Genomic DNA, 10,813 nt, shown 5'->3' with positions numbered 1-10,813 from the left:
ATCTGCAGCTGTCGATATCACAAACAGCAGGCAAAACATATGTTTTTTGTTATATTGACTATCGTTACACCTATGTTGATACGGTTTCATATTGCACAGTACATATATGGAAGCCCGGTAGTGATCACATTTTTGTAAACACACACGAATACACAGAGCTACCAGTGTACAACTCCACGTCATCATGTTGTCTGCATAGAATCCATGCACACATGTCGCATGGTGTCGTGCTGTTATTGAACAGCAGCGTGATTAGGCTTGTACGGAAGCCCATTGGTGATCACATTTGATTAAGACATGCACACACACACACACACACACACACACACACACACACACACAATAACTCCATATCTGACACCAGCTCTTAGTATGCACAAACCATACATGTACACGCTTCTTATCTTTGATGTGGAATATTGAACAGCGGTGGGATTATACATATATGTGACTCCCATTCGGTAGTACGGAAGCCCGTTGGGAACGTCATTTATGGTACAAAACGGACCGTCTCTAAATCCTTCACCTCAGAAAAAAAATATACGGCCGAACCTTTCAGGTTTATGCTCAGTGTTTTCTGGCATGTAGAGTACATTGTTTACATAATTTTTTGTGCATCTTGTATAGCCTGTATGTATGAAAACTGGATATGGCCAGAAGGTCTGCATTCATGTAATGGGGGAAATAACATATGCAGTATTGATGCTGCCAAGTGGCCTCTGTCACTCTGTTTGGCATTGGGTAATTGTGCATGTACACCAAAAGCAGGTCTTTCGAGACTTGAGACGGAGTTGGGAAAGCTTGAAAGAGCAGAAGGAAGGCGTACAAAGATACGTGCCGTTTCAGGTATGACCGGATGGATGACTGTTTGAGGCGTTCAGTCAACAGACGTGGATCGCCCTGGACATATCACATCATGTCTTAGGTCCAGTAGCACGTTTAGAAGGCAGGTCCGTCCAGTGGGTTTGCTGACCTCGTAGATATATCCGACGGGAGCTCAGTCGTACACGGCGGCCGGGGAATATGTAGGCAAAAACTCATACAACATGTAGTTTTATTGTAACAAAATATATTACAAAAACTGTTCTGGGCCCAGTTGTTCGAAAGTGTATTAGCTAATACTGATATTAAGTCATATTTTATATTTAAAATTTTAGCCAAATTCAGCAGCCACTGCAGTACTCCAAAGTCAAAGTGTAGCAGAGGCAGTTTTAGGTCATATTTAATATAATGTTATACAATTTTTTTTTTAGGCCAAGTACAAAATTGAAGAATTCGTCAAAAGATAAATCTGGTATTAAGCCTTAAACAAGTTTTCAACAACCGGGCCCTGAACATTATATGTGACATGTCTTAGGGATAACCGGAGAAGTATGAACACACCTGGCTTTTTAACTGAACCAAATTTTTATTTCTATTTGACCGGCCCGGATAGCACAGTTGGTAGAGCGCCCGCTTCGGGACCGGTAGATCCAGGATCAATCCTTGATCGAGTCACACCTAAGACTTTAAAAGAGGAAGTTGTAACTTCCTCGCTTGGCGTTCAGCATGAAGGATAGTGCAACGACTGGTTGACCCGTATCTTGCTTGCTCTTAAGTCGTCTCAGTGAATCAGCACTAAATAAAAGAGCGGTGGAAATCCGTCCTGCAACAAGGAGGCACATTACACGTACATGCACCCTAATGATTCCTTCGTCGTCATATGACTGAAAAATTGTTGAGAACGACGTTAAACCCCATGCACTCACTCACTATTTCTATTGGTACCAGTTGTATCTAATCATAATAAAATTATATAGAAAATTTTCGATGACCTGAAAATATGACGTCAAGACACACTTTGGTCGCATTGTCAAAGGTCAAAGGGCACATTGATTTTCGAGAGATTCATGAACATATAATGACTCGCCACGGAAGCCAAGTCAGACTAGTTTACCGTCTAAAGGATTTAGTGTGCTAAGTATACCTTCACGTACACAGTGTCTGATCTGCTTTTGTGGGGATTAAAGTATACAGCGGGATAATATTACAGTACTGGAACCGGGAATTTATAAGATGCCGTGAATGTAAAAACGTTTTGAAGACAATGTCATTATATATATGTGAACTGGCATGTTGTGTGATGGGTCGCGGGTCTTCACCGCACTCTGTCCGGTTTCCTCCCAACATAATGCTGGCCGCCGTCGTAAAGTGAAATACTTTAAAGTACGGCACAAACCACCACTCAAATAAATAAATAAATTGCTTAATGTGAACTTGATGGCATTATATATGCTAGTGTAAAGACGTTACATATGTGAGCGCAAAGACGTACGCTATAATTGCGAGCCTAAAGACGTTGTACAGCTGAACGTAAATACGTTGTATATGTGAACGTAATGACGTATACGTTATATATGCATGTGAACATAATGACGTACGTTATATATGTGATCGTAAAGATGTTATATGTATGAACCATAAGACATTGTGTATGTGAATATAATGACGTACGTTATATATGTGAGCGTAAAGACGTTATGTATGTGAACGAAGTAAGGTTGTTTATGTGAATGTAATGATGTTGCACACGTGAACGTTCAAGACCTAATAATAATAATTAAAGGAGAACAACATAATAAAACTGTAGGGAAAGTGATCGATTCCGTCTTCCATACTTTCGCCGTACCATTCTCAGGGACAGTGGGCTTTCTGCATATAGGACGGAGAGGTTAGTATATCCTCGGTTCGAACCCTTAGAAAGTAATCGGTCTGTAACGGTATATGCCAGATGCATTAGTATTCATGAGTCTTATCATATGTCAGTCGTGATCATTGCCTGACACACTGCGCATGTCCATAGTAGAAGCCTCAACGGTACTGTGTTATGCTGCATCTCCAACGTACATGTCCCTTAAGCGTTATCAGTGTTTTAACGAATATTTTTTTCACTTATACTATGGCGGTATCAACCACTGATCTTTGGGAAATTGCAGTCGAACATTCCCACAAGTGACATACAAGTATAAACACCGTATTGATGGGGAGCAAGTGGTCTTCAGCCAAGGTCAGGCAGCGCAATCGGTCACACCAACGTTGTCGACCGCGATGTGTTACCAAGAGCCATCAACCAATGAAAACAGAGGGTTTTAATGAATACGGAATTGACGCCATACATAGTCATTCATTAGAGTATATTGCCGAAATTTTTTTCACTGCATGTCCATATTTGCGTCATTAAGCGCCGGCTATATGTAAATTTTACATCCAAATTATATTCATAAAATACCCAATTTAATATTATACCAGAAGGTTTCAACATGATTATATAGGGTAGTGACTTGTGTATAAGTTTCTTGCTGGAGGTCACAGCTATATCGCGGATTTGTGTTTAATTGTTTGACCTGTACCCGCATAAAATTTATCTGAAACTTTTAGTGTAGCATCACGTATGAACTGTGTTATTCTAATCATGTACTTATAGTCATAATCTGTTAGCTATCGTGGACTTTGTGACACAAGCTGACGTCTGTTTCCTTCTATAAGATAAAACCCCATGACTTCAGCATGCACGCACACGATCACTATAGCAAGGCTTATAAATATTCTGTATTACTGACAGTAAAGTATAAGTAAACTGAAGTGACCGTATACTTGTGGCAGTATACAGCGTCTCCTTAGAAAAGGACACCAGTCACGGGACTACTCATTACGCATGTACATTTGTTTACGACATAGTCTAGTGAGCAATTGTGTTAATTGTTGATGTCTCAGGAATAGCGCCTGTGTTTTTCCACGGGTGATAGCGTTTCATACAGTTAATTTTAGTTGTATGGGAATGTACGGCCGTAGACGCTCTAAGGTTGAATCTCATTAGCCTGCAATCTTTCCCACGTATTGTCTCGCGTTAACTGGCGTGCAACGGACTATCTTGTAAACAGAGGTTCTTGACACAGCAACAAAATACATGTCATTGCCGAAATCTGATTGGCTTTCCGGGAAATGACAGGCGCTCAAAGGTTTTCATGTTCCCAACTATAAACGGCCTCACGGGAGAAATCCAACTGACCAATTAGAATTCACGTAGAACTGCTTGTCTGTGCGATTGTTTTCAATCGTTGGGCGTCGTTGGTATTTTTCAAATTTTTTTTAACGGTTCTGCTACCAGGCGATGAGTTGGGGGTCAAGTAACGCGAAACAGAAGAGGGTCTACGAAACTACTGGCATCAGCGTCCTTTTCTTTCACCAAGCCATTACAATATCAGGCAAAGCACCGAAATCGCTTTGTGAAACGGACCATGCTAAAGCAGTTACCCTTCGCAATGGCTCACAACTCTTATAGACAGTTGCCGCAAACCTTCCATCCACGGAACTACTTTACTTGAGCCTCATAACATGAACAGGGCAACTACCGGTGGGTCTGATTTCAGTATATTACTGTGGCTGGTTGAGACGTCGTATCTGGTGACCTCTACAATGTGTTCCAGTGAGACTGCACTATAAATTTGTCGGCATTTGACCCCGGCGGTTACAAAGAGACATCTTCATAATATAACCGAAATGTTGTTGAAAGCAACGTTAAACCCCAATTTAACAAACAAACAAACAAATCGTTTATTTTTACTTACGAATATCGCCGCCTAGACAATAACACTTCTTAAAAAGCGTCCACACCAGTCTTTTATTAGCCTAGAATGACAGGAATATCCACATTATTGTTGCCCTTGAAGATCTTTAATCAACACTTAACTGTTCTCAACTTTCAGCTTTCCAATAATATTTTAAAAGTGGGTATTTAAAATTTTTCATTTCCAATGACACAATGAAAATGGTGACGAATATAATGGAGTTGAATAGCCCGAGAGACTAGATGTCTTTTGAAATACGTTGAAACAGTGGTGAAATATCAATGAAATATAAGGATAAGTCACCTTATGGGCGTTCAAGCTCACATGGGTGATGCATGGATGATTCATACGATCCTAGTGCTGAAACTCTTAAAACAAACGGTCTGTCACACTTCAAGAAACGCAAACGTTCTACATTACGCCAACAATAGTTTGGCACACATTTCTTAAACCGGCCCCGATAACACAGTTGGTAGAGCGTCCGCTTCAGGAGCGGTAGATCCTGGATCAATCCTGGGTCGAGCCACACAGAAGACCCTAAAAGAGGGAGTTGTAACTTCTTCGCTTGACGTTCAGCATGAAAAGGATAGTGTAACAACTTGTTGACCCTTACAAGTATAATGGTTCCGGTGGGGCGGCTTACTTGCCTTTGGTAAGCTGTCTTAGTGAAACAGCACTACATACAAGGGTGGTGAAAATACGTGATGCAACAAGGAGGCACCTTACATACACTCTAAGGATTCCTTCGTCGTCATATGACTGAAAAATTGTTAATGATGGCGTTAAACCCCAAGCACTCGCTCACTCGCTTACATTTCTTAATAACTCACCTATCTCATATACAAGTTCACGTTTAATGAAAAGTCATTGTGTACAAATGCTTGCATACAGTCTATAGAGAATGGACCAACAAGGCCACATATTTAACTCCAAACCTTGGTTTGGACTTCTTGTACCCTAATCTTTTAAGAGTGTACCCGACCTCTTTAGAGGTGAAAATCGATCGGTTCTAAACCCATACATATATGACACAGGCGTCTGTTAACGGCGCGTGACCCCCGGAGACTTATCAGCTTATCATGGTGAATGACTAACTCGCCGGGTAAATACTTCACATCTCCGTGGTTTTGATGTATGAGTGTGGTCTGTGAGTCAGCGCCAGGTTTATCAGGTGATACCCAATGACTACAGACATTTCGCTGCAGGCATGCTCTGGAGGGTTACTTGTACCTTTCGAATTAACCCTGGATTCAATTTCTTGTCCCAAGTGCCAGTTAAAGGTTTTTTCTTACTCGTAGATGGTGAATAATTTAAGATAAATGTCTGGCTCATTCATGAACAAATAAAAATGTAACAAATACATGTTTCATGAAAAGTTTTTGTAATTGGTTTGGTTGAATGCGGTACATAATCAGAATTGGATAAACTGGTTTTGGGAAGTCGCATTTAACAGTCTGGTTGTGACGGTATCTCGGGGCTATCAGGACCAGCTGGTGTTCCATGCCCAGGAATAACATAACCTGGTTTGTGTAGATTTTTTCTTTAAACGTACAAGACTTAATCGCTTATTTATGTAGATGAAATACTCGTAGATACGACACAAAACACCAAATAAAAAGTAGACGCCCAAATCGCGCTTCTACATCCCACAATAAGTCCATGTCGCCGTACCATAAGCCCCCCACCCCAACCACCTCCATCCATGATAAGTGAATGGTCCTATGTTAAGAGATCGGTCCAACAAGACATAACGACCTAGCCAGTTATGTTAGTTTCACCCACAATGCAAAGTTGACATTTGATAGCAACGTGCATTTTTAGAGAACACGAATTGCAATGTATAACCGTCAAGACATTCTTCAACAGCGGTTTATATAAATCTGTGCGAGTATACGTGTCAAAGCTTTCGAATTATACATGTGGACAAAGTATGGAGACGAAAGGGGAAAGAGGTCAGCCCAGCCGCAGACAATCGATTGCACACGAAATCAGGTTTATTTGTCTGCAGTCAAGGACTCAAGAGATCACAGACGTAGATAACGCCCACAAAACAACTATATCCACATTTATACAACCTAATGCGGTTGGCACTCTTCAATACGACTCAGGACATGTTTCCTGTTCTCTTAATCAAATCTGAGGTTCGCATAATATATGTATTTCACGTCTTCTTCAAACTGAAATGTTATATACAGCTTTAATAATGTTATATTCAACAATCTGGCCATGGTTTAGGAGGGGAAACAATTATAATGTTACATGAACACTTTCTAAAATGTTACAAAACCCATCACCATCCGCCGTTTGCTGGAAGACCTTCTTACGTGCGGCTGGAGAGGAAGCCAGTATGAGCTGGACTTGAACTCATAGCGACCACACTGGTGAGAGCCTCCAGGTGTCATTGTACCGCACGGACACGGAGGCCCAATTAACACTTTGAACCTAAAATATCACAGAATTGATCGAATCTTGTCAATATATGGATTTTGTGATCATACTGAAGCCCATAAGCTAAAGGGGACATCTCTTCGTGACATCTCTTTTCTGTGTTTGAAGACGACCCTTTGAGCTGGTGAGACACGTGACTATTGTTTGTATTGATATATTGATAAGTTCCGCAGTGATTAGGTGAACAACAAGGTATTTCCCTCCTCTATGCGCTCTTAAAATATAAATGTTCAAATAACAATTTTTTTCTAAGTGTTAAAATGTCAAATACACTATAATAAGCGTGCCTAGACTGTAAAATGATTACGTAATGATCGTGTAAAACTTGTTTAGAAATTGTAACATAATTTTGGATTTTTAAACATTATCATTATTTTAGAATATTCGAAATACTCTAATTTTTCTTATTTTTGGGGCACATGGTCTGCTCTTTTTAGCCAGTATACATGTAGTTGTAAGAGGAATATTTAGTTTCTCTTTTCACATAGTTCGTCCATTTAATGAACAACATATTCATATCTTTAATCTTCCAAAAAACTGAGAGAGAAAGGTAATTCTTTGCTTTCAGCAATATACTAATATGTCCTAAAAATGAGAAGAATTAGGGTATAAATTGCCTTTCCCATAATATCAACCTCGTCTGTGGACGTGCTACCAGGCTAAATAGTATCTAAAATTTATTAAGAGGGTCGCATTATAACTCAAATTTTAGAATCATTTTCATTGCACTATAAATAGTATATTTACTCATGTTTACTGAAAGGCAAAAATTTGAGCAGTCTTGGTAAATACAAAAGAATAGATTTCATTAGCCAATATTGACTTTTTGCCAAACATATTCGGTATATTATCTTCAAGTGCCATGGTTTCCAAGAGTTTCCCCATTCACGTATTAAACCAGAGTCATGTATTTGTAATAATTTTTACGTGTTGTAAAACGTAAATAAATGTGTACGCAAATATCCCTAAATAAATATAGTAGACCTGTGTTAAATTAGTTACTTGCAAATTTAGCAGACTTTTAGCATACAATCAAGGAAACATGGTATCATAAAGCCATTTACGCGGTTGGATTTGAACTCTCATTTCAACTCTCAGTGCACAAACATATAAGTGTACGCCAGAAGTGAATGCAGGCGCTGATGTACACAAAGACTGTGTTTGTGCACTGTAAGAGACGTACATAAAGGTTGTGTTATGTGGACTATAAGAGACGGACTGGTGCACGGTTGTGCACGTGGGAGGGTTTTGAGGCGTTTCTATGGCTGTTGTTTGTACAAGTAATTGTAAAGCGTATAGGCGGAGGTTTGTATGGGCAGACGTATATCTTGCGCAAGATCTGCTGTTATGTAACTGCTGTGTTTACCATTGGGGTCTGGTTATACCTGTACAGAAAACCACAGACACATTTTGTTTGTTCCTATAGAACTACGTGAAATGTCTTCGCGTAAATGAATATATGTAGGCCTGTTATATTTTAGTCTGATAAAAGTTCATTACGTTCACGCGAATAAAGCAAATAAATTTTCGGCCCGATGAATGGTTTCCTCTCACCATAACTCTGGCTGTAGCCACATAAACGAAATATTCTTGTACGGCGTAAAACGCCAACCAAATAAATAAAATAAATAATGATGAATAACGAGATTGTCGTATTCAATTCGACCCAATATCATGTCATGGAATATTTAGCAACCTTTTCCCTTTCCAAATTTTATTCTTTTTGGTACATAAGAGTACTCTTTCAATTCAGTCAAACGGGTGTACACATAGCATTCATCTGAAAGTTCTGATGTGGATTATCTAAATGTGACTTTACAGACTCAAAATCATCAGGATCATTTGCTGTATTTTATCACCAAGTTTTATACGAATAGTTCATTGGAAAATGCGTTTACTTATTGAATTAGACCTATGCAATTGATGTTTTATGCTATACTTTGTTTGGTTGGGTGGGGGGTGGGGTGGGGGTGGGGGTGGAGGTGACGGGGGGGGGGGGGGGCGGACTTCGTGGCCGAAGTGGCTATCACGTCAGCGCGGCACAATGACCCAGGAGCCGCTGTGAGTTCAAATCCAGCTCTTGTTGGCTTCCTCTCCTGCAGTAAGTGGGGAAGTCTGCCAGCAACCTGCGCAAGGTCAACGGTCCCCCCCCCCGGGCTCTGCCCAGTGTCCTCCCACCAAAATGTTGGCAGCCGCTGTGTACGAGAAAATATTCATGAGGGCGGCAAGTCACATCAAATAAATAAATAAATAAATAAATAAATAAATAAATAAATAAATAAATAAATAAATAAATAAATAAATAAATAAATAAATAATTAAATATACATTATAGGGAGTAGGTCAAAAGTGTAGCCTAAGTTTAGTCAGCATTAAAATGTATCTGAATACATCAGGGAGTAATTGAAAAGTGTAGCACCAACTTAGCCAGTATTATTGTATCTGAACACTTTAGGGAGTACTGTAGTTCAAAAGTGTAGCCCCAACTTAACCAGTATTAATGTATCTGAATACTTTAGGGAGCACAGTAGTTCAAAAGTGTAGCCCCAACTTAACCAGTATTAATGTATCTGAATACTTTAGGGAGCACAGTAGTTCAAAAGTGTAGGCCCAACTAAACCAGTATTAATGTATCTGAATACTTTAGGGAGCACCGTAGTTCAAAAGTGTAGCCCCAACTTAACCAGTATTAATGTATCTGAATACTTTAGGGAGCACCGTAGTTCAAAAGTGTAACCCCAACTTAACCAGTATTAATGTATCTGAATACTTTAGGGAGCACCGTAGTTCAAAAGTGTAGCCCCAACTTAGCCAGTATTAATGTATCTGAACACTTTAGGAAGTACTGTAGTTCAAAAGTGTAGGCCCAACTTAACCAGTATTAATGTATCTGAATACTTTAGGGAATAGTTCAAAAGTGTAGCCCCAACTTAGCTAGTATTAATGTATCTGAATACTTTAGGGAGCACCGTAGTTCAAAAGTGTAGGCCCAACTTAGCCAGTATTATTGCATCAGAATACTTTAGGGAGTACTTCCAAAGTGTAACCTCAACTTTGCCAGTATTAATGTATCGGAATACTTTAGGGAATAGTTCAAAAGTGTAGGCCCAACTTCGCCAGTATTAATGTATCTGAATACTTTAGGGAGTACTTCCAAAGTGTAACCTCAATTTCGCCAGTATTAATATATCGGAATACTTTAGGGAGTAGTTCAAAAGTGTAGCCCCAACTCAGCCAGTATTAATGTATCTGGGACGGATTCCACAAAGACATTGTGAAATACGATCTTTTTGAGCTTATTTTTAGGTTTTGTCAAGTAAACTTTTCTCCACCTCATCAGTGTTATCTTAATCCAGAAATGTCTTTGTGGAATCGACCCCAGAATACTTTAGGGAGTAGTTCAAAAGTGTAGCACAACTTAGCCAGAGTTAATGTATCTGAATACCTTAGAAAGTAGTTCAAAGGTCTAGCCTCAACTTAGTCAGTATTAAATAATGTATTTGAATTATTTAGGGAGTAGTTTTAAGGTGTAGCCGCACTGTTTCCGCCCACCATAATGCTGCCCACCGTCATATAATTGAAATATTCTTGAGTACCCGACACCATGTAAAACACCAATCAAATAAATAAACAAATAAAAATGTAGCATCAACTTAGACAGTTGGCCTGTTAACGTTAAGGTCCATTTTCTTTGGATGAAGATGAGTGTACCAAAAATTAAGTCTAAATGGACTTCTAATTCACTTTTGACGGCTTGA

The sequence above is a fragment of the Liolophura sinensis genome, chromosome 6, assembly GCF_032854445.1.
Source record: "Liolophura sinensis isolate JHLJ2023 chromosome 6, CUHK_Ljap_v2, whole genome shotgun sequence".
Taxonomy (NCBI): domain Eukaryota; kingdom Metazoa; phylum Mollusca; class Polyplacophora; order Chitonida; family Chitonidae; genus Liolophura; species Liolophura sinensis.
This window is presented reverse-complemented; position numbering follows the sequence as displayed.